Here is a 26,186-nt window from a genome sequence, read left to right as displayed (position 1 = left end):
TTTTCTTTAAAAATATCCTCTAACTCAGGAACACCTACTCAAACCAATTATTAGTACAGGGAATTTTAAACAAATTAAACTAAATGATCTTTGAAAGACCAGACTTTCTGGTCTTATAGAGCTGCAACAAAAATGCAGCAACAAAGATGTTGGTCTTGGTTTTAAGTTGCTTAGCCCCTAATGCTTGAGGCTGTAGCAATATCTTTGGATCTCAGGGGATTACACTGCCACCTAGGTGTTAGGAAGTCATGTAGGTGGATACCGAGTATTCATTCAAATTCCTTTCTGCTGTCACACCCTGGTATGGCTCAAGCTGTTAGAGAGATGCAACATTCCCTGTACATGATGGTGTCAGCACATAGCAAATAATTGCTGACAACAACAGAGCCTCGGGTCAGATATATCTGGACATGGTGGAGTCTTGGTAAAAGAGCTGCATTCTTTCCCTTCTGAAAGTTGAGATGTGAGTCCTTTAAATATATATGTCTATCCTACAATCATTCCCTTCAAATGCAAAGGACTGCCTCCAAAGAAATCTAGGCAGGGAAATGGCAAAGCTTCAGCAAGGAAAGACAAGTCAAAAGACAGAACTTTATAGGAAGGTATTTTCTACAGTTTCCCTCTCCATCAGTGCCAGAAGACCTCTTTCGGCAAAGCATGAAGCCCATCTGTCAGTTGGGGACTGCACAGGGCACCCCAGCAGTGAATGGAGTTCAGAGGGCACAGGGGAGCTATCACAGGGCAGAGAGGATTTCTCCTTAACCAAATTACAGTGGAATAAAAAATGTAAAATACCCAGAAAAATACCAGCAAAACTCAAACAGAGGGCAAGGGAAGAAAAGATTAAACCAGTGGAAGGCTGGACCCATGTCACCCTCCCTGCCAGATGTCTGTCCTATGTCCTCCTCTCCTGCACACAGCATGGTTCACATTCCTGCTTCTCCTGGTCAGAAAATCTTGGCAACAAACTCCTTCACCAGTTTAAGGATCCAGGTGAAGTTTTGCAAGATGGCATTTTTTGTGCCCTGAGATGCTACAGAAACCTCACAGGGTTTGTGGTAATGTTTAACTGGGACCTTTTCAGTGTGAGCTGATTGTTAATACGGATTTCACACCACTGAAAAAATGTGCAAAGTCTACAAAGAAAGACATTGTCTGCTTTGTTTAACAAATGACATTATTTCCCTTCTGCCTAGCAACCCATAACAGGGCCAGAGGATCTGTAACAAGGAGCCGGAGTGAGCTAGCAGGACAGAGCATTTCAAACTAGCAAATAGATCTCATGCTTTCATTGCACTTTACAGCTTAGACAAGAACTTATAAAACGATAAAAAAAGAACATCTCTCTTAATCCAATAACTGTAAAAGAACTCCATAAACTCAGATGCTTACCAATTCATCAGAACTGTAAGAAAATATAGCTTTCAACAGCATTTCAAAGTAAATTTTTTGAAAGACTAATTGCTTTGTATATATTTCCATGCAGACAGCAAGATCATCCATCACCCTACCATGCCCTTAATTGCCACAGTGAGAACTAACTTAATAATGTAATAATGTCACTGTAAACAGATCCATAAATCTGAGGCATTTTCTCACATTCCTTCATAGTCATCATCATTCTCTTGATGTCTTTGACATGCTGAAACTGAAAGAATATCTTCATTTTAAAACTTCCTTGTTTTAAGCCTTGAAGTTATTAGGGTTGCTTATAGCCAAGCCATATGAGTCAGGCTGTGTCAATCATGTAGAGGGTACAATGGGGCAAAAGTAAGAGGCTGGTAAAGGATTAAAATGGTCAGCTTGACCAGTGGCTGACTTGTAGGTCTTGTACATTCAGTAGAGTTGGGGAGGGGAACGGGGGACATTGCTATAATCTATGTAGATTTGTTTGTCAATCCAGAATGACACGACAAGATGATAATGCACTGGTGAGATCAGAAAGCATGTCAGGGAATAGCAAGAGCTGGATGCTTTGCAGGGGATGGCAAGCCAGAGCCAAGGATGACAACAAGGCCACTAGGGAGGTGCCAACACCAACAGCCCCATCCCACGAGTCTATAGATGGTAGCCAGGGTCAGCCACAGCCCATGGATCACCAGACAGGTCCACAGTGATGAGGCAGAGCTGAGGCCGAGCTTAGAAGGTAAGTCAGTGGGTTGGGGTGAGGATGAGCAAGGTGCAAGACTGGGCACTGGCATTCCCACAACACAGCTGAGGAAAACACGAAGTGTAAGGGCCTGAGCTTGACTGTGGCTGCTGGGCAAAGCAAAGCAGACCCCAGCCAGGCTTCTCGCTGCTCTTTCACACTGACTTTTTCCTCAGCGGTCTGATCCCAGGTTGCCCGTTTGCATCAGGGGAAAGCTGGCCATGAGCCCAAGCAGCCTAAGCCCCAGGAGATGGGGGATGAGGCTGCAGAGCCCCTTGGTGCACACAGGGCACAGACAACACGTATGACTTAACACCTTTCCAGCTTCTTCTTGGGATGGAAGAGGCTGAGAAGGATTTGCTACATTCATATGCATCTCTTTGCATCACTAGATTTGAAGACCTTGGAAGAATCTCCTGTCAGTGAGGTTTAAAACACCCACATGGAGGTGGCGCTTGGTGCCCCTCCAGAAGTCACTGCCAGCAGATGCTGTGACACATATGAAATGTAGCTCAGCTCAAGGGGAGATTGGGCAAGTACATAGAAGAGAAATCCATTGAGAGTTACTAAATGCACAGAAAACACAACCAGCTGAAGAAATTCCCAAGCTGAAGACAGAGGTTAGGAGGCTGCTCCAGGGAAGCATCCTATTTGCTTTTCCTGGCTTTCCTCTTCCCTGTCTATCACTTACAGCCACTGCTGGAGACAGGATACTGAGCTGGAGGAGACCTTGTTCTGACCCAGGACAGCTGCTTTGATGAACTTCCTAGTCAAACTGAAGGATCGGTTTCATCCCTTTTATATTACAAGTGATTCAGGCTCCCTACACAGTTATTAAAGAGAGATGAACCTCACTGAAAGGCTCAACTGAGACTCATCTTCCTCCATTCATCATGTAAAGACCATTTCCTCAGAGTCCCAGTGCTATGTAGGATGAATCTGGGTCCTAATGTTGTTTCCAATCTTGCTGCAAAAATGAGACCATTTTTGAAGTCCTTATCTCTTTGAGAATTACACATGAAAGTTTAAATACCTTATTTTCTCAAACAATTGCAAAAGTGGACACCTAATTTGACTCCTGCTGTAAATGACAAAGTATTGCAAAATGCTCATCTTAGAAAAAATCTAATGGTAATCTTGATAAGAACAATTCTTAGAGATGTAAGTTATTCTTACAAATGTTCTGTTTTCTTGCGCAGCTCGTCCGGTCAGATCAGAAATTTTTTGCAGACATAATTTTGTATGCTGTAGACATACATTACATTATCTCCTGTATATTACATGTAAGTTCTAAATAGGCATGGCCCTGTGAATTATGACAGAGTCCCTTTTACTGGTACTGCTTCTTCTATTGCTCTGCCTGAAAAGGCAGGTACCTCATTTCCCCCTGCCCATTAAACAAACTTCATTAGTGACAGGCAAAACAAAGCCCCAAACAATTAAAAATGTCTCCACAAATGGCCTAGCACAGCATGTCCCAGCTGGAGCTGTCTGCACCCAGCTGGCCAGAAGACATCAGAAGGTGTCTGCACAGCAGCTAGAAAAAAACAATAGCACAAGCACGCACTCACAGCCACACAGAGGCAAGGCAACAAAATGAGGGGAAATAAAAATATTAAATGAACATTCAAAGCTTGGCCCAATTTTCATTTAATCGTAAATGAAAGACATTATTGCAATACAGCACAAGATGGCGTTGAATTTTTTTTATCCCAAAACCTGGGATAGTTCTGTGGGCTTTTAAGAACTACAACAAAATTTAAAACAAAAAAAAATAAGTGGTGTTCAAGTTCTCTTTTAAAAGCTGGGATTTAGAACTTAGATTAAAGTCTAGGCAAGTAGTGCAACCCCAGGTATTTGATAATTAAGCAATATATTTAATTTTTTGTCATGGGTAATGCATCTGTGTACAGGGATGTGGAGTGTGCACACACATGCAAAGTAGCAGTGAACTTCATTTCTGTCCCCCACATCACATGGATTCTGTGATTATTTTAACAGCAACATTTGTTTTTCCTTATTTCCATTGTTTAATTGGAACAAAAACAACCTGCAGACTCACTCACAAAAATCATAAATCTCCCAGTTCAGTAGTCTCTTCAGTCGAATTGTGTTCAAGCTCTTGGGCAGTATGAGAACACAGGCAGTCCAGGAAGTGTTTATACAGATGAGAGATTTGCAGAGAGAGAGAGGAAAAGGAAAAGTGCATGGTTCATGTGTAATTTCAGTTATTCTGGGGCTCAGAGTGACAATGAGCATGGTGGGGATTGCAAAGAGGGCTGTGGGTATGATAGCACCACGCAACCTTGGTCCTCTTTTAGCAGCTTTCTCCTGCTTGAGATACCAGGCAGATGCACTGAGTAACAGGCTGGGAAGGTTTGGTCTTATGTGCATGTCCAGATTTGGGGCTGAGAGGCTTGCAGCAGAGCCCTTCATGTGCAGACAGATCAACAGCAGTGCTGTAGCAAGCATCACATCAAGAATGATGAACAGGCAACTTGAAGAGACATGAACTCCTTTCACGTTGCCCAGAAAGCTTGTGATGGAAGAGTTAAAGAAATGCATAGCACATTGCGTGGCTTACAAACAAAAGCCAAAGTAAAGAAAAAGCAATAACTTATCCCTCAGAAGTCATCAATTTCCCCTATTCTCACACCGAGTGCTGCAGTGTCAGGAATCTGTGTCTGCAGCCAGCACCAGGAAATCCTGACTCCCAGGGTCTAAAGCTCAAAGGGATCATTAACTGCAGCAGAATAGCACATAGGCAGGAGCATGGCTGGGAAGGGGACATGCAGGAACCTCATATGGACAGAAGAAACCCTGTAAAAAGGACAATAAATGAAATGAAAGAGGGCATCAAGCTAATTCATCTGCTGCTTTCACACTGGGAAAGTGAGCCACAGCTTCAGAGGGCAATGGACAGAGAGAAACATGAAATAATGCATCAAGGTGCTGACAGCTTGAATTCTCAGGCATTGATTTTATGTGGGTATATGCAGCAAAGAAGGCTCTTTCTAAGCTGTTAAAATAATAAGGAAAACTTAATGTTAAAGGTTTTTTTAACTAATTAAAGGAATACACCACCAAAGTTTCTAAATGATTTTGCTCTGGGAAGCTTTTTGAAGTGCTGAATCCAATGTATGAGCATAGGAGTACAGTGACAGGGGCTGCCTTCCTACTTGCACATGGTGAGCAAGTAATTTAATTAAATGCAAGTAATACAGGAAGTTTCCTTAACCCAGCCAGGGGACATGTTGTGATCCTGAAAAGGAAGGTGCTGAAGGAGCACAAAAATTGCATAAATTCCTGATTTCATGCTCTCTGTAAAAGTTGTTAAGAGCTAGGTAAACAAACTTATTTTCCCAGTAGCATGAATGTAGTGGGAAGTGAAAGGATTAGTTTGATTTAACTTGTGACAGAACACTTACAAACCATGCTAAGGGCTTAGGCCATGGAGATGGGGTGTTTTTCAAAGCATAGCTCTTGTAGCCATGTTGCCTCGGCTGTTCAAAACTGAAAATTTTTAAGGACATTTCAGGATATCTTGTTGAAAAGCCTGCCTGGAGATCTGCAGCTGTCACAAGTTAGGCTGCCCAATGCCTTTCAAGAGTAAAGGTTGAAGTCAGTGTTGGCTGAATTATGTCAATTAACAGAGAGGATGTGGAGATGAAATAAGAGTACCAAAGGACAGTACAGAATCACTAGGAAGTCCTGGCCTCTTGATTTATGTAACTAAATAGCATAAGTGTAAAAGCAAGGTTTCCAGGTTTGCTATTTGGACTTAGCAAATCTTTACTCAGATACAAAAGGATGTAAAAGTCTATCCAAGTATTTGGACCAAGCAGCTAACAAACACAGTCCAGAAGAGATAACTGGCGGACAATAAGGCTGGAACGAAAAATTCACAACAGTAAATACATGTTTAAAATGCAGGTGCTGTGTCTGATTGACCAGGGACATAGATTGAGTTATTATTGACAAAGTCCTTAACTCAATGTACAGCTGCAGACAAGAGCTGCTTTTGAGCTGATACACATATTACACTTTTATATTTAAAGAGAAAGGTTTTTAGCTGATCAATTTAAAGTATGCTTTTAGGGGTGAATTCCATGTTATTGCTTTCCCAGATCTGTCTCACTATAGTTGGCTTCTTTATTTATACTGCTCAAATGAAGTTGCTGGTCATCCAAGACACTCTCCCAAGGTCCACCATGAGCTCCCAGCTTGCTTTGGATCCACCTGTGACTTTGAGGTGACAGCTTGCAGAGCTGTCTAGACACAGGCAGGCCCCATTTAGCACGGTGAGAAAAAAAAGGGTGATAAAAAGCCAGGCTTTTACTCAGACAGTTTATAGGAGACCCTAATCTTCTCTAGACTGGCTACAGGGGAAGCACAAATGCACACAGATCATTTAGGGTATGTGCATATACGTTCTGCATATGCCCCAGGAGCAAGGCAGAGTGCTGGTGGTTATACTCTATCGTCAGGTTTTCCCAGGCTTTGCCTTGGAGGAACCAGATGCACTGGGCATTAGCATGTATGATTCCCTGTCCCCTTCCTGCTGCTCCCCTCTGCTAGCTGTGTGCAACAGGGCACCCAGACCCTGCCCTCATCTTCACCGGTTTCTCCTCTTTCAGTTCGAGCTGGCATCTTCCTTCCAACCTCTCCCAGGTAGGTCCTGGCAAAGCTAGGAGTCAGCTGCCAGGTCCTCAGCTGAATTGCAGATACATCTAATGCACAAATCACCTAGGGTCGTGCTTCTGCTGCTGCTTTCTGTTTGGAAAGTCTCCAACTCAGAGCAGTGAGCCTCACAAGACACTATCAGACACACATACCTACACTTGAGATCCCACAGCCTGTGACCTGCTGTGGCACTGTCACTGACTCCTTGCTGCTCATTCTGGCTACTTTTCTCTATGTCCAACTTAGAGCTGTTGGACTTTTTTTGTTTTGTTTTTCTCTGTTTACAGAACAGCCAGCATAGCTGTGCTTCCTTACCACACCTGCAGAATGGGAAATCACCCAATATCTCACTGCAGAGGGGACACAGGTCAGTGTTTGTCCAGGGCTTATAGAGTCTGAAGAGGATCGACAGCAATGCCACAGCTCTTCTGTGGTTCTCTGAATACAATCAGAGCCTGGCAGCTGAGCCCAGTGGGACAACTCATGTCATTTGTGTGTTAAAGAGCATTCAGCCTCACTGTCCAGTCAGCAACGTGCTACTCCTATCACATCACCCTCCAAACAACTGTGTTCATTGGCATGCTTGCCTGTTTATTTAGGTGTGTGACAGGCTTCCATTGTTATTTGGATCAAACCTGCCTCATTATGTTCATTCCAAGCACTGCTTGCGTGCTGTTTTGTAGACATCTCCTAGACATGCAGGGCACCAAGGGGATTAATAACATTCATCCAAATGTTTTTCCAGAGGTCGGTGTAAGAAATATTGGTATTGACCTCTCAGACTTGGGATACAGATAAGAGGCATTCAGAATGTGGAGGGACTTAAGGCTTGATGCAGCAGAGGGAGAATATTACATTTCACAGGATTTCAAGCTGGTTTTCTTTCCTGGAGACTCGGTGTAACTCCCTCTAATGCAAGACCTCAGGGGACAGCTGGTCTGTGCAGTTGCAGCCTACAAAGAAGGGTGGTTGAGCACTGCAGAAAAACAGCCTACCTGCGATGAGTGTCCTCAGAATATCACCTTACCATCATCTCTGATCTGCAGACTGTCCAGTTCTGCTTATCTTTAATCTAAATTTATCACCTGCAACACCCTGGGTAATAATGCTGACACAGCTTTCTTACTTTGGGAACTCAGTGTTCAAGAGCTTACAGCAGCTATAGTAGGAACAGCCACAACAGATCTTAATTATCTGGAACCAAAATGGACGTCACTTAAGTGCTCACCAATAAGAACCTGTGTTGGCACTCATAATAATGTCGAGTCTTTAATAAAAAAAGTAGACTAACCTTGGAGGCTAGAGCTGAAAAGGAGAAAGATGTATGTACAAGGCTTCAGCTGGGCTTCCAGCACCATCAGGACCTTCCAGGAGCTGCTGTATTTCAGGACAAACCTTTCAAAAGGGCAGTTACATTTACTGATGACACATGGACACATTTCAATCTAGTGGGGCCTCATCCTCAAACATCAGCCCTTTCATTGCCACTATTCCCAAATGCCAAAGGGAGCCAGTCTTCCTGACCCTGAGCACTACATAGCACAGTGCTCACAGAACTGAGATGTCCCTGACCAACCCCATGAAGTCCACCTTTGGGGAGTTCCCGAGGGCAAGGTCTGGGTTTTGCACAGCTGCATAGCTGGCTCAAGAAGTGACCTGCTGATGGGGACATGGGAAGACTTGCTGGCTCCTTGCCTTTTGCAGTAGGGGACTGCCACTGCCCAGCAGCCCTGTGCCAGCACAGCTGCCCACCTGGTGGCCAAGTCACCACTCATGTAGAGCCACCTGTGGCTTCAGAGCCATGGAGTTGCCCCAACATGTGCCACAGAGGCCATTTCCAAGCAGTGACTCAGTTATAGCCGAACCCCCTTTCCCTGACCTGCTTCCTCTTCTCCCACTGCCTCTTAAAGCCTCCTGCACTGGAAAACCTGGAGAGAGATTTCTTCCTACTCCTGATATGTGATTCACTGTCTTTCACCATGCCATTCTGGTCCTTGACACCCTCTTGTGCATCCTATTCTCCCTCAAATACATCATTGTAAAATCAGACACAGCATTCAGTATATGTGCAGGTAAGAAATACATGGCTTCAGTATGTAGCCCCATGTTACAGTACATGGCATACCTGTATCCAACTGCAGCTTGTCTCCTTGGCACTTGAAGCCTTGCTGGTCTTGCCATCTGTGCCTGGCTGCTCAGGCAATTTCTCAGCAGCATCCACTCGAGGTTCTTATTCTTGGCTGCTTGGTCTGAATACTTCATTTTCTGGCGGGGAAGATATATCCTTGTCCTTTCCACCCTTGCAGGTCTTCAAGACTTTACTACCCAAATCCCTAATCAGCTTGATCTAATTAGATCTGCTTCCAGTGAAGGTTGGACTAGATGGCCTTTGGAGATGCCTTCAAACCTAAATCATTCTATGGTTGTGGTGCCTGAAACAAAGATACAAGAGGACTAGCATTAAGTAAAGGTGTATGATCAAGGTTGGGGTTAAACATGCAGCAGAGGAGTGTGAGACACCCCTGAGGCCATGGCAAGGGCCAAGACCCAAGACCCAAGACCCAAGGCAAAACTGGGAGGATTGGCAGCTGGGTGGTCAAACCTCCAGGGAGAGGCTTAGAAGGCCATTTGGTCCCAAGAAGAGTGAGGACAGTCCATGATCAGTCTGGTGGCCCTGATGAAGCCCATCAGTACCAGGCAGGAAGTTGAAAAAGAAATTTGAGCATTTGAAGAAATCATCTGAGCATGAATGCAGGCAGGACATGGGAAAAGGGCTACAAAAATTTATCTTTAGTAAGTGCACTTAACATCAGCAGGATGGATTATAAATTTAACACTGCACTTACAAAGAGCTGGGACTCCTCTGCTCTTGTTGGATGGATGCAAAACAGTAGTTCACTCCATGGAGAAGGAATAAGCTAATACACAATAAACACAGCACAATCTACCCCCCTCAACACAGGAGAAAATTAGACAGGTAGGGGTAAAGATTTAAATATAGTTGACTTAACTCTTTCATACTTAGACCAGCAGACTAAAGGTAGTTGCTCATTTTCCTTACTGTCTAAATACAATCCCAGGTCTGCCATTATCAATGCTAGAAGAGAAAGAAATATTAGTTACATTATATGGTCAGGTAAGGTTCATGCTATTTTTGGATGAAGACAGGGTGCAGAACCCATGAGTGACTTCATTAAGAAAATAAAGATTTACAAAAGAATTTACCAACACATGGGCAACGATTGGAAGAGTGCAGAGTTACATACCCAGGGCCAGTTGGGCATGGGACATAGAGAGATTTTATGTGAAGGTTTTTTTGTTTTCTTTCTAACAAGAAGTAATTCCACAAGTAGAAATCATGTTTATGACCCTTTTCATAAGCCTTTAAGCCACTTGTTAGTGTTGGACACTGAACGGGATTTTGGCAAAGAAGTGACAAAGGAAGAAGCTTAACAATCAGTAAAAAACACTGCGAAAACAGGATAAAACATGTATACCTTGTGACAATTATTATTCACAAGTAGGTTATTTCAAGCAACAATCCCAAGCAGCAACCATTTGCACTGACAGCTATATTAATTCATCTGCACTCAGATGGAGACAGGGACATCAGACCTTTAACTTCAATTCAGATTACTTTCCAAAATCAACATTCACGAAACTTGTTGAAATGAGCAGGCACAGAGCCAGGGTTGCACATTCATACCACTACCTTCAGATCTTATTGAAGTTAATGGAAGATCTGCCATTAGCTGAAATTGGGGTTTTTCATGCACAGCTGATGTCTGGTGAGATTTGGGAGTGGTATTTGAAACCAGATTACTCTGAATCTGGTTGATTTATTGTATCGTTAACTTACTTTGTTCATGCTTTTGAGACCTAGTTGTGATAGCTGACAAATCTGTTTTGCTTCCCCATTTCACATCCACCTTTTAGTTACTTATTTTTACAGGTTACTCTAGTGTAATCACACTATATATTAACTGTGATGGTGTTGTGATGGTGCTTGAAATTCATTCTTGAACCTTGGCTTTCCCAGAAAAGGTGTAAAACCACAACGGAGTGGTTTCTTCAGTTATTTTCTTACATCAGGCTGCATAAAGTGGGGATGGGGCTCTGAAATCAAGTACCTCTTCACTGTAGGACATGTACTTGGTCATCAGCAAAGCCAATCTTGTGGAAGTCCACCTGGCACATCTTCCTGCAGGTCTCACCTATTCCAGCACTCGGTTATCCAGACTCGATTGTTAGTATTCTGGGTTGTACTTTGACAGTCCTTGTACCCTGCCTGTTAATATCCCACAAGCCATTCCAGGAGTTGTTTCAGGGAACATAAAGCAAGAGTATGTCTGTCGACCCCAAAGCCCTGGCACGAAGCATTCCAGCCCTTCTAAAGCATTGCATGCTGCACACAGGGAACCAGGATGATGCTTACTGTAGTAGCTTGTGTCCCAGTGTATTCTCCATTGCTTTCATAGGGTTATAAGGAACTGAAACTTCATTAAAATCTCCCAGTTGATCTTCCTATTTCTTTATTCTTTTCCTCAAGGGCTCACACATTTCAGTCCATTCTGGTCACAAAGGCTGAGAAGGAGCATGGAAGTGAGGTAGTTTCCTCCTTCCCCAAAACTACAGCTACCTCAAAACATGCCATATGCATCACAACAGAAATTGGGTTTGTCATAACCCAGGAAAAATCCCTTTTCATGCTGCAGTTTCCCCTCCTGGCAACAGTGTTGAAAGTCTCTTCTCTAGCTGTGGCTCTGCTTCTCATGTTCCCCCTTCTCTGAACAATGCCATGGGTCTATCTCCAATCATCTCTGGGTTAATTACCTTAGGTCTCTCAACTGCTCAAGCAGTGCAGATGCACAATGCATGGTGAGAACAACCGGTTGATTGTCCTGCTGCAGGCTGCAGTGATCATGCACTGTTTGGAATGACAAGAGTATCCCTGCACAGCCCTAATCTGCTGCTTTGCTTTACCTAAGTTTGTTTCTCTCACTCCCAAATAAACAACCCACCTTGTTTTAAACTTTCCCCGTTGGGCCTAGTTTTGCTTATTTTACACCCTTGTTTCTAATTTTGGCCTTGGCCATCAGCTCCACTCTGCTTTTACCATCTTTCAACATTATCCAGCTAAGTGAGCTCCCAATGACTCCTTTCACATCATTTGTCTATAAGTTTAACCCACTATTGTTTTATTAGTTTAACCCCAGTTTGGGTTGCTCATGTGCTTTTCCTCATGTCCAGCAGTTTCTCTCATTGCTACCTTGTTAGTTACCCCCCAGTGGATTCTTCATCCACAGAGATTTAGACAGATATATAGAAATAAGATTTAGTGTTGGCAGTAGTCCTGATCTAAGCAGGAGGCTGGACTAGATCTTTGGGTAACAGGACCTCCATACATCTCTCCCCACCACTGTGCCGAAAGACAAGCCTGCAGGGAAGAAAACCGGCCTGGCTGAACAGAGAGCTTTGGCTGGAACTCAGAAGAAAAAAAAAAGGAAAGGTTATGACCTTGGAATAAGGGGCAGGCAACTCAAGGGGACTACAAGGATATTGTGAGGTTATGCAGGCAGAAAATTAGAAGAGCTAAAGCCCAACTAGAACTTAATCTGGCTACTGCCATAAAAGACAATAAAAAATGTTTCTATAAATACATTAGCAACAACAGGAGGGCTAAGGAGAATCCCCATCCTTTACTGCATGCAGGGGGAAACACAGTGACAAAGGATGAGGAAAAGGCTGAGGTACTTAATGCCTTCTTTGCCTCAGTCTTTAATAGTAAGACTAGCTCTCCAGGTACCCAGCCCCCTGAGCTCAAGACAGGGACAGGGAGCAGAATGAACCCACCATCATCTGAGGGGAAATGATTAGTGACCTGCTGTACCACTTAGACACATGTAAGTCTACAGGGCTGCAAGGAGGATCTGGGGAACTACAGGCCTGTCAGTCTGACCTCAGTGCCGAGGAAGGTTATGGGGCAGTTCATCTTGAGTGCCATCACACGGCACGTACAGGAGAACCAGACAACCATGCGATCAGGCCCAGCCAGCATGGGTTTATGAAAGGCAGGTCCTGCTTGACCAACCTGATCTCCTTCTATGACCGGGTGACCCACTTAGTGGATGAGGGAAAGGGTGTGGGTGTTGTCTTACCTAGACTTTAGTAAAGCCTTTGACACTGTTTCCCACAGCATTCTCCTGGAGAAACTGGCTGCTCATGGCTTGGATGGGTGTACTCTTCACTGGGTAAAAAACTGGCTGGATGGCCAAGGCCGAAGAGTTGTGGTGAACGGAGTTAAATCCAGTTGGCGGCCAGTCACAAGTGGTGTTCCCCAGGGCTCAGTTTTGAGGCTAGTTCTCTTTAATATCTTTATCAGTGATTTGGAAGAGGGGATTGAGTGCACTGTCAGTAAGTTTGCAGATGACACCAAGTTGGAAGGCAGGGTCGATCTGCTCAAGGGTAGGAAGGCTCTACAGAGGGATCTGGACAGGCTGGATCGATGGGCCGAGGCCAATTGTATGAGGTTGAACAAGGCCAAGTGTCGGGTCCTGCACTTGGGTCACAAAAACCCTATGCAATGCTACAGGCTTGGGGAAGAGTGGCTGGAAAGCTGCCCAGTGGAAAAAGACCTGGGGGTGCTGGTCGACAGCCGGCTGAATATGAGCCAGCAGTGTGCCCAGGTGGCCAAGAAGGCCAACAGCATCCTGGCCAGCATCAGAAATGGTGTGGCCAGCAGGAGCAGGAGGTGGTTGTTCCCCTGTACTGGGCACTGGTGAGGCCGCCCCTCGAGTGCTGTGTTCAGTTTTGGGCCCCTCACTGCAGGAAAGACATGGAGGTGCTGGAGCGTGTCCAGAGAAGGGCAACCAAGCTGGTGAGGGGCCTGGAGCACAAGTCTTGTGAGGAGCGGCTGAGGGAGCTGGGGCTGTTTAGTCTGGAGAAGAGGAGGCTGAGGGGAGACCTTATCGCTCTCTACAACTACCTGAAGGGGGGTTGTAGTGAGGTGGGTGCTGGTCTCTTCTGTCAGGTGGCTGGAGATAGGACGAAAGGAAATGGCCTCAATTTGCACCAGGGGAGGTTTAGATTGGATATTAGGAAAAATTTCTTTACTGAAGGGGTTGTCAGGCATTGGAACAGGTTGCCCAGGGAAGTGGTGGAGTCACCATCCCTGGAGGTATTTAAAAGATGTGTAGATGTGGCACTTAGGGACATGGTATAGTGGTGGACTTGGCAGTGTTAGGTTAACGGTTGGACACAATGATCTTAAAGGTCTTTTCCAACCTAAACAATTCTATGATTCTATGATTCCTGCTTGACACAGTATCTGTAAGGATGCTTTCTGTCTGTCACTCTGCATTTGGGACCTCTGAACTGTAACATCATATAGTCTTTGAACTATAACTTTGTATAGCCTTTCTGCTGTCTCAGGTGTACTTGCTCATCCTCAGAACAAGACCTGCACAGGGACTAAAAAAATCTAAGATTTCAATGAAAAATGAAGTTCTATAAAACTTGGTAGCTCCACCAGTCTAATGCCAATATGACATGTCTTTGGATTAAGCTGCTCCTTGCACTGACAATCTGTCTGCCCAGGAACAGACTTAACGATGCTCTTCCATCACTAGATCCCATAATTCAAGATTTCCAACAGGCTGTGTCCTTTCCTGCCACCACATAGTTATTTTGTTGTTGGTTCCACGCTGGAGAGCTGGTGGAATGCATTCTTGCAAAGCCTAATCTTAAAACCATTGACATTTGTACAAAGCATTAGATCAGTCCTGCACCCTGATTCCAGAACTGGGCAGATGGCAGAAAGAGAAGCATATTCTAAGAGAACATATTGGAATGTCATAAGAAACAATAATGAGTGAAATTTGTTTTCATAGCGAAACATTTAATATGCATGACATGTACTGCACAATTACTCAAATTCTTAAAATGAAATGCATAAATGTTGCCAGCAGGCATCATCTTCTAACAATCCTTTCAAGTTGATGCCAAAGGAAAAAAAAAAGGAGCTAGTAAAATTTCTGTACTGAACACACCAATATTGTCTCCAAAGCTATCAGACATGTTTATATGAAAATTAAAGTCAGGTTAAAAGAGAGGCATCCAAAATATATTTTTTCTAAGGGTGCGGATAAGTAAGTGAATCACGTTAAGACCACTGTTTCACGTAAGATATTCTGTTTCCATTAGAGAAGGGCTGTGGATGAGAGCTTCCAAACCATATTTATCTGTATTTACAATTCCAATCTAGCTTAGGCTAAGTTCAGATCTGATCAAATGTCCTGTAAGATATGACCCCAAATGGCTGAATTCTTGCAGAGGAGTGTAAAGGCCTGAATGGTGTATCCTGTTAGTGTAGCTGGCAACACCAAAGTCTGCCCACATTTAGAAAAGGTGCTTACCTCCCAGGTTTATAGAACCAAATGCAAAATAAGCTGACCATCTGCTTTCTGATCATATTTACATTACTGGTCCCATCCTTCTTGCATACATAGCACTTGAAGCAACCCCAAATATTGTCTACTCTGTAAGCCTTCCCATCTTTCCAGGTTCCTCTATCTGTCTCTTCAGCCACTACCTCTGCACCTTTTTCCAAGTAGTTTTAGAAAATTCTCTCCAATCTTTCTACTTTAAGATGCTTCTGCTAACTTTAAACTGAAACAATCACTTGTTACTGTCCCACTCCTGCAGCTGTCTGTTTCTCTGTGTAACCATGCACAAAATTTTATCATTTCTTATTTGTCTATAAAATGCCTGGAATGTGGCAGGCACTGACACAAGTCAATAATAACGTTCGGTTTGCAGGCTAGGATCATATCTACATTTTACAAGTGAAAACAAGTCTTTAGCTATCCCCCACTATTACTGCATCTATTTCTGAGCCTCAGCAGTGATTTCAGATGGCACCTTGGCAGTATCTCAAACGCCTGGACCAAGAACCTTCAAAATGAGGGCATGTAATTGCCAAAGTGGTATGTGCAGGTAGGCCATGATTCAGCAGCAGTCAGCAGCCAAGATTAAAACAGACCATCTAACAAGCCAGCTGCCTTGGATACAAACACAACTCTGCAAAACTAGGCAGTAATGTGCAATCTCATAACGTGGGTATGTCTTGGGAAGCTGGAGACTGCAGGGGTTGCTGCAGATTTGACTCTTAAGTTCATGTATCCAAAGTGTTCCCAGGATCTTTGTTCTGCTCACTTTTCATCATTTTTTTGAGATTTCTGCTTGAAGCTGGTAATTTTTTTCACTTCCTTCAACAGTTGTTTTTCCTCCCCTGACTGCTATATTACTTTGTGTATTTTTCCAAGGATGCTTTCCTCTCCTTTTCTACCTCTTCCACTTACATACTTTTAATTTGCTCAGTTTTCCCATCATTTGACTTGTCAATTGTTTTTGCTACCTATTGATTGCAGCAGTAACAGGTTGCTTGCCTACACTTCCAGTTGAACACAAGTAATTATAGTGGAATTAAACCATCTTTACCCCATCCACTTACCTTTTACATGTGGAAGAGGTGGACACTGAAATGGCTGCAGTTTCAATTGCTTTGTCCTACATTTCTTCACTTGAGAGAGCACCTCTCATGGGTAGCAGCAGGTTTACAGCTCACCATAGAAGTCCAGTGTAAGTGATCTTGGCAGACGTAGTGAGATATCTGGTTCTGACACACACAAATACTGAAACCATCTATCTGCATGTGTCATACACAGGGCCTTGTAACACACCTCAAATCCTATTTAGGAGCAATTAGTAGGTTAATACTGAGGTCAGTAATTAGAAGGAGACATTGCCCATGATATTAAGTCATGGTAAAAGAGCATTATCTCATGCTATAAACAGTTGGGCCAGACAATCCACCAGCCTTATTAGTACAGTTCTCAATGAGAATAATGACATGCCAAAAATGTTGGAGGAATGAAGTGTCTATAATTTTTCTTTAGCCTTTCTCACTGTAAAAATGCCATATAACATTTCTGCAGTGTTTTGTGTTGCTGAGATGACTCATTATACACCAAACTGCCACATAAGTAACTGTTTGTGAAATGCTGACCCACTTTGTTTTTACTGCATGTCAACCAGTCATGCTACCTGTGAAGGGTTACAGCTGTAACATCTCCCTGACCTACACTGTCATGAAGACCAAGGGTCTGTGCTCCTGCAGTTCATCCCTAATTGCTCACAGAAAGAGCAGCAAAATGTCTAGAATCAAATAGTAATTGATAGGCTTTGCTGCAAACCAGATCATTGCTTCATCATTAAAATATTCAGAGATAATTTTACAAAACACATGCAAAAAAGCTAAGAACTTTGTTCTTAAGCACTTATGGCCAAACTGTTTCAGACCTCTATGTCCTTTTCTCTATCCTTAGCTCTTCCTCCCTGCATGTTTTCTCCTTTACTCAGTCCAAAATTCTTCAGACAGGGACTGTCTTTTGTTTCATGTAAGGAATGTACCTACTGTGCCCTCAGCCCACCATCTAGCTTGAGGCCTCTAGACATAAAGAAATAAAAATATTATTACTAAGAATAATGGAATAATGAGTTGTCCTTAGAAACCTCATTAATGCTGTATGCCCCACTGTGTGTCCTGTTTTTGTCCCCTCCTTTTGACCGATGACTGGACATATGAAAGAAGATGCTTGATTCAGGGTTACCCTGCAGAGACTGGTTTGCTATTCTAACCAAGTTCTGGGAATAACAGTACATTTTTCATCTTGGAGAAACAAGATACAATAATAAAGAATATTAATCAAATATTGTATTGTGTTCTCATCTTTGGTGAGCCTGAAACCATTTTCCACACTAAAGAAAATAAATAATTAATAAAGAAAGCTTTTTTTGTAACACAACACAAGCTGGAAAACATCCTATAAAGTTACAAAGTAAAATGCAGTGTGTTTTTATAATGACCCATGAAATGTTTATAAATATTGTTTATTTTCAGTACCATGGACCACTGAACATGCAAGAGATGGCAAGGCAGCATCTCATTCATTTTTACATATATTTTTCTCACAAAACTTGTTGAATATTCATCCAAGCATGCCACATGCCAATTCTTTGTTTGTCATAGTAACTGCAGCCAAATGCCATCTCAGCTAAAGCGAAGTGTCCTATGAAGACTGGAATGTATCACTCAACTCAAAAAAATAAGGGCTTGTAATGCCAGTGTGTTCACTGTTTTTGAAAGGAAAAGCATCATGTTTTAAAGCATTCAATACTTGCAGGAAGCATACTTCAGGATGCCTCTCCTGGTGTTTTTTGTTTCCTTTGCTGCACTGCAAACAGCCTCATGTTGTTATTTCCCCTTTTTTTCATATCCTAAGTGTAGTTTCCCTGCTCTAGATACATTCCAGCACAATGAGAAAAATATTTTGTCCTATGCTATGTATAGTAATTTCCTCTGAAATGCCCTCTCTTGCTGGAGAAAAAGAGCCTATGCCTGCCAGCCAGCATGAAGACCCATTCTCCAGCAGTCATACGCAGCTGACAGAGTGCTGCTTGGTTCAGAGACCATTCACCCAGGAGGAAAACTGGTGTTATCAGCGGGAAGGTGGCCTCCAGAATGACACCAGTAAGCACAGAGGACCCCTTGTCTCCCATCCCAGTCAGAGGGAAATCAGCAGCTTATAATATTATAACGTCCTGGTTATACAGCTCAGACTTCTCTATTTGGCCAGGCCTGGTTCAAGTACACATCTCTACATGCAACAGTATGTAAAAATACACACATAAATTAGAAGTTCCTGCTAGTATGACTCTGACTTCCAGTGGGGCTGAGCCCCAACACTGCCCAAATAATCAGACACTTTGGCTTTTGTTTTTAAGGATATTTAAAAGCCTAACTCTGGCTCTACTGTGCTTCATCTTTTGATATGCTAAGCATCTACTGCAGATTATTGAGCAATCTTAGATGGATCCAAGTAGATTAGTTTATTATTATTTGATCTCCCAAACAACAAGAGCAGAAGTATTCTCCAGGGTTTTACAGTACATTATAGTGAACATTTAAAGCTAAGTTAAGATTTTAACTGCTACGCAATGGACTACCATCTCCTAAATCTCAGTTCTGCTTTCTTGTATCTATGTACTAGTCATTTAGCACAGGCTGTAAGGAAAAGACTTTTACTTTGCACAATGCATTTTTGTCATATTTGTTGACAGGGTCTTAACAGCTCATTGAATTCTGCAGAGTTCCTAAATTCCCTCCTTTTATTTGTTCTTTGCTGCATGACAGAGGTACACATAGTGAAGGGATTCAGCAGCATGCTTAACTTCAGCCTGCTCTGCACCTGGGTTGTCCTGGAGTGCCAGGGCTCAGCCTTGGCTAAACCCTTACTTGGATGGTGGGAGTGACTATTAACATAAAGTGGCAGACAAATTGAAGTGGAAATAGTATTACAAAGTGAAAGGTAATTATAAGCTTAGATGGACTGTGTAGAGAGTGCCAGATTTATCAAAATATCTAAGGAGCTGTAGCCCTTTCATTAACCACCAAAACGAGTAGCAAGTGCTCTGCCATGGGATTGCTACTAAATGGTCTTTCAGGGGACATGGTAGCTTTCTCTGGATATATCCTCAAAGATGACCTGAATTACAAGGCACTCAGAGTCTGGGTCTGACCTCCTTCATACAAGTCCAAGTTGGCCATCGAGCCATGGGAGCTGTGCTGGTAGCCCTCCAGTGCAATAAGCACAGGACAGAGCTCTGAGGCTTGAAAAACTAACAAAGGGCAAAGGCATCTTGCTCAGGTGATGGTTAATTTTGTTGCAGCAAACAATTACACTGCAGCAGAACTGAGTAAAGGGTTCACCAGAGGCTGGTTTTCACCATGAGTTTAATTGCTTTAGCTGGCAAGTTATAGGACAGTGATGTAACCTTCACGGGGTGGTAAGCACTGCATTAATCCAGAATTGCAGGCAGCTGTAATTATAAACAGATACACAAGATTTGTGCTAGTGCAATGTCCCCATTCCAGTAAAATTCACACTGTAACCAAGTTTGGACTGAGGGAGATGCCAGAACAAGGGAACCATCTGTAAAGATCCCACCTTCAGTTGTAGCTAAGAAACAGCCTCCACCTCCACAACCTGTGCAGTAACCAGAATTCGGGACTCAGTTTTCCATCTGTTTGGCCCCTTTCACATCAGTAATAAACACATTGCATATGCTATCTACTGCTATCTTGCTATTTGGCAGGAACTCTTAAAAAAAATAGAACATAAACACCACAACAATACAGAACAATATACTTTTTGGCAGGTCCTTCTTAATCAAACATGTCTAGGTCTGCAGGCAGTGGGCCCTTCGTGGCCAATGGACATCCCACAGAGTTGGAGCATGCACCTGGAGGAGCCCCAACGTGCACACTGCATTAGGAGACAGATTAAATCAGTCGTCACTTGGAAATAACAACAATGGAGAAGTGGCTGGAGACACAGGTGCAGAGTGAGGGATGACAGGATCTTCCACTGCAGCCATAAATCTGGGGGAGAAGCAGATGTCTCACCCCACCCCTAAAACTGACTTTCCCTAATGTGACCCAATCCAGGCTGTGTCTCCTCTTTCAGAAATCCCTTCAGCTGCCTACAGACACAGTACATGGTGAGAACTGCCTGGCACACTGAAAGACAGGGCAGGGGGAAGATCTGTAAAGCTGCAGATTTCCAGGCAAACTTCTTGTGTTTCTGCATTCTCCTCCCAAACACCATTCCTTCATCTCTGCTTCTTCTGCTCTCCCTCCTTCCTCCTCCTTGCTGGGAGGAGGCACTGAAGGGAGAACGGCAGAAAGAGTTGGTGGGAGAGCTGTTGAACTACCTGGCCTTTCCTATGGGAAGGTGTCCCATCAAAAAGATGGGAAGGGAAGGGAAGGGAAGGGAAGGGAAGGGAAGGGAAGCTGAACACTGCGCACACAATCTTAACTGTGAAATTTATTTGCATGGTTTAGAGGTGCTGGGAGATTTCAAGACCACCAGTCTCTGCATGTCTGCATGCTCTGGGATTACAGCCACTGCCACAGGGCAGCCCTCCCTGCTCAGGGCACAATGTCACATGCATAGACATGCCCAAGTTGATATATTAAGGCAGACATGATCCCCGCTTCCATCACAAACTAATTAATTGATCTTGATGAGCCCACAGGACACTGTCAGGCATGGCTTGCACCGTTGGCACCACAGAAACAGCTATGGTGGAACAGATATGTGATAGACAGTACAACCTAAAAGGGAATTTAAAAGTTACTGAGGACACCATAATAGTATAATAAAATCTCTGCCATGTGTCAGTACACCTGCAAGGGTGTCTGCAAACTTATGACAGTGGTTGGCAATGCTTTCACTTGTGTCTCTACAGCTGGCAGGCTACCATTACCCAGGATTGCTGTGCACACATTGCTAACCTGATCGAACTTATCTGTCCCTCTCCAGGTAAGTGTGGTAGCCTATGCAGGAGTGGGTAGTGGAGGGTGCATTGAAACATGTCTTAGTTTTTTGGTTTCTTGGTCATTGAGACTGAAGATCTGGCTGGAGCATCTGAGTTTTGGCTGCAAACTTTGGGTCTCACATCAGTGCAGAGTTGAGATGTGACCAAGGCACACTCTTGCACATCAGAGTTCAAAAGTGCATCTGTGTTCTCTGGGCCAAACACAACCTGAGCCTGGTTTCCCAAGAAAGAGAACCAGGAAAGATCCTGAAGCCTGGGCTCAGGAATAAAAAGCAGCAGCTTGGAAATTAAACCTGTCTGGGTTTCTTGCATGGGAATGCAATGCAATTCCAATGCATTAGCTCTAGTCCCCTCTACAAGGCAATGCTACAGGTTAAGGAGAGCCAAGAAGTGATGAGTCTGAAGTAAGTTTAGTAAACACATTCTTCTGACAACTCAGATAACTTAGTATTTCAATGACAGTAACTGTGATAAAATGATGATTCTCCTCTCTTAACAGTGTTAGCATGTATATGGGAGCAACATACATTTTGTTGCAGCTTCATAGATGTAGCTAGTTCATATGCTGGGCCTGAAAGTTAGGGCAAGTACAGTCTCAAGAGATCAAAGATCTATCGTCTCTCAGAAATATATATTAAATAGGTAGAATAAAACCATGTTCTGAAGGCAGTGTGGTAGAGTATCAAAGGCATTAAAAAGGAAAAACAGCTTTCTGTTGCCCATCAGTGAGGAGTTACTCTGTTGTGTTTTCTAGCAGTAGTATTCTCTAAGCAATGAGACACATGTCACGTAGCTAACTATCTCCACATCACAGACAGGCACAATACAGCCATTATTTCAGAAAGCATAAAATTTTAGCATATAAACATGAATCAAAGAAAGGTGTTCGCATAAATTTAACTTCTGATTAGGTCTCAGATTCCAAAATAAATATCCATCTTGAGTATCATCAGCTGGGAAAAAAACTAACATAGTCTGGACACAGTTAAAGTTCAGTGTAACCTTGGTGAAAGAAAGCTGAAAGCCACTTAAGCAGCAGTTCAGACAACTTTATACCCTTGCAGACACTTTTCCAAAGAGCCTGGTTTACTGTGCCCGAAGCAGCACTGAAGTCCAGAGAAAATAAAGTAACCCACGTGAGACACCATCAGTCACTGACTCCTGGAGGTTCACGTAGCCCATAAAGATTACACTAAAAATTGCTGCAACTGAGAAAACAAGTTCTTGTTTCAAGACCGTTTGACCAGAATAGCTGATCAGACACTGGCTTTGGCCTTTACCCTTGGAACTGCAGCAGATTATTGGTTTCTTTGTTTATGTAAAACAATAGGCTGAAATAGGACCTATTTTCAAAGTAAGTAGCAGAACACTTGTTGCCAGAAGGTGAACAAACAGCTCTAATTGCTGAGTAGCTTTTGCAGCAATGCAGTGTTTGAGTCACTTAGGTGGTGAGGAGTCGAGTGTGAGTGGTGGGATTTAAGTCAGAATTCAATGAAACAGTCCTGTATGCCAAGTTTGCTGATTTATTTGAAGGAAGAATAATTTGAGCATCAACCAGAAATCAAGCAATTGGAGACTGATTTTTAGCAATGGGAACAGCAGCTCTGGTCACATCAATTTTTACTTTGGAAAAAACTAAGAAAAATAATTGCCTTTCTTTGCAGAGCAATAAGTAGAAGGATAAATCCTTTCACTGGGATACAAACTCTAGACACTAATAAAAAGCTGCCAAAGACTATTCCTGATACCTGTTTGCAATTAAACCATATTTAAGTAGCACACATCTAGCAGGTGAAGAAGAAAACTAATCATATGAGTCAGTTACTTTACCAAATGTAATAGCAAATCAGGATTGTCATTTCCAAACCAGACAGTGAATTGGATGCTGGTTTCCCAGCCAGTGCCAGAACAATTTGGGCAAAAGTTCCTTAAGGTCCTGTGATGAGGGAGTTGAAGATTAGCATTTTAGCCTCTGTGAAATATCTCATTGACCTAAGATCTTGCTTTTAAAACAGGGTAGATGGTGTTATGTGGCTAGTAATACACCAAAGTAATGTGCCTGAAAGAACAGTGTTTTTTCCTTCTCATCCCCACTTGAGTCCACGAGCAGGTTGCCACACATCTAAGGTGTTCTGGAGGTCAGTTACCAACTGTGCAGAAGCGGGACTAAAAGAAAGCTCACTATTATTTCTCTGCCTTTTCATATTTCACAAGCATAAATATATGATAAAAGATTGTGTGATGTCCAGATGCACATTTTTGTGGGAACAACAGAACTTCAGTCAGGTATAAACAGTCAAAAGTCTTCACTTTCCAGGTTACCATGTTCCTTCTAAAGGCTTTTATTCCTTTAGCTATTCAAAATATACGATGACAATGCCAGATTTTACCCCTCCTTCATATTCCATAAACTGGTTGAACTTCAGGATGTGGTTTCATGATCAGATAAGGCCAAACTATGACTACACCATTACTAAAAGACATGATCTCACTCTCCGCCCCATGTCCAGGTCCACATTCCTGCTCTTTCCTCTGCTGGGTTCAGCCTCCACAGCTACATAGACAGGCAGATACACACTGAAATAATGTGAATACTACCCACCCCCCAAATTTAAAAAAATATTAGTTTTCAGCTGTATAGATTTAGATCAGCTGAAGCTGATCTTAACATGTCATCCTTTTCTTGTTTGTGCACAGGATTTGTGAGTCACCCATGCAGCCTGGGAGCCCACCTATTGATTCTGCAACTGCAGGCACAATGCTTGGGGACCAGCACTTCTAAACAGGCAGAGACAAGGTCAGAGAACACAGAAGAGGTGAAGAAGATGAGTGAGAGTATGTGTCACACCAGGTTCAGTGAGCTAAGAAAAGGAAAGAATGAGAGATCAAGATACAAATTGAAGATAGTGCAAGAGACAGCAAGAATAGGTGAGGACAGGAATCTGGTGATAAGGTGAAATAATTTGCCAGAAAGGAGGAGACAGAGAGCTATGCACAGCATGCACAGAAATGCAGTTTCCTGAATGTATGAGAAACAGAAATGAAGAAAAGCAGCCAGTGAAGCTCCTTAGAACAGAGTTGAGGAAGAGCTGGAGAAAGACATTTGCAGCTGATCCATTTTACTAGTCAAAAAAAGGAATGGGAATATGCCTAACATTGCTTAGCTTGAGTAATGCACTTTATACCTATCAAATTTATTTATAGTCACAGAATTATATTCTCTCCATGCTCCCTCAAAAGTATACACTGAGATACACTGAGCATAGCTTAGTGCTTCAATTTTCAATTGTGTCATAAAGGGGAGATGTCACTACTCCTGGGTATCTTGCCAGTAAAGATTATGGCCTGACCAAGTCAGTAAGATTGAACTCAACAGGATTTTTGCCATTTAATACTCTTCGGTGTTTGACTGCATTTGAAAACTGATGGTCAACATTAATTAAGGAATGTAGGAATATAAATAAAATGGTGCTGGAAGAAGAGGTTTCATCTTCAGTTTGATTGATTTCAGGGAAGAAGAGAAAATCGTTTGAATTATTAGGAGATAATGAAGATACTACCATTTAGACTAAATTCCTTTTCTTTTTCCCTTAACTTCAAGTCTAGCATTTGAGAAATGTAACTTTATAGCGAAAAAAGCATTTCTCTTACCCAGCAAACTTAAGAGTGAAACATGTTGGCAAATTGTACCTCCCATGGGAAACAGAGATAGCAGAACAGTTGTCAGAAGGGCTGAAAAGGTCAAAAAGAGATCTCAACTGTGTCTTGGAAGACAGATTTTTTTCTAAGTTTATTTCCCCTATGGGCAACCTTGTCTGTTCTCTGTCATGCTTATGCTGTGTGATTGTGATGAAAGGTCACATACTGTATGTCCAGTAACATATAAATCTGGAAGAGCAGAACTGACTGTGCCATTGTCACACTAACTCTGCATTTCCTGAAAAAACATTGGTCGTTTTTAAAGATGTCACAAGGCCCCCTTATCACTTTTATTAATGCAATTACTTATTCAGGAATCTGAAATCATGCAAAATATATTCTTTCCTTCCAACCACATAATTATTCTTTGCCTTCCTTTCAGCTTGGACAGGCTTGCAGTTAGTGTTAGTTTCTGGTGCCAGCAAATTCCCAGCCTGGACCAGCCTGTTGACCTCTAATTCAATGTCTTGTCTCAAATACCAGCTGCTTCAAACACCTCTCTGATGGAGGCAATACAGGACACCTTACTGCAAGGAAATCTGCCTCCTCCCCGCTATCCCTTATGGATTGGCCTGTGCCCTGCAGAATTATGACTTTGCTGTCATGCTTGGATACAAAGCACCACCAACTGACTGCATATCCTTGTGACAGATCTCCTATCCTGAGCACACTTAGCTTTTGCTCCACAAGGGGAAGCTGCCCTTCCTCTTTTTTTTTTTTTTGTCTCACAACCCCTCCATCTTTGCCTTACAGAAAAGTTTGATGCCAATTAACACTGACTGTAAACCACCAAATCAGAGAGCATCCTTGCCCCCCAGATTTTAAGGCAAACGAAAGTCATACTTAAAAAGCCTGGGAGAGAGTTGTGACCCTCCCAATCTCACACAAGTGATCCTGCAGCACTGGGCACATTTGGGGTGAGCAGTGGGTGCACACAGGTTATGGCCTGAGGTCTGACCCCTGGGATGCCCACATGACCTTTCCCTCTCCCAAAAGCAGAGGGGTTTGGGCACTGCCCTACACCAGCTTTGCTTCCTCTCTAGGTCATGATTGGGAAATATTTCTGTGTCCTCCAGCCTCAATGCAGCAAGAAATATGGGGACTTTTATGATACATGAGAAAACACAGAATAGATGAAGTTTCTCCAAGAGGCCATGGCAATTTCCCACCCATTATATCCCAAAAGGCATTCTTC

The sequence above is a fragment of the Buteo buteo genome, chromosome Z, assembly GCF_964188355.1.
Source record: "Buteo buteo chromosome Z, bButBut1.hap1.1, whole genome shotgun sequence".
Lineage (NCBI taxonomy): Eukaryota > Metazoa > Chordata > Aves > Accipitriformes > Accipitridae > Buteo > Buteo buteo.
This window is presented reverse-complemented; position numbering follows the sequence as displayed.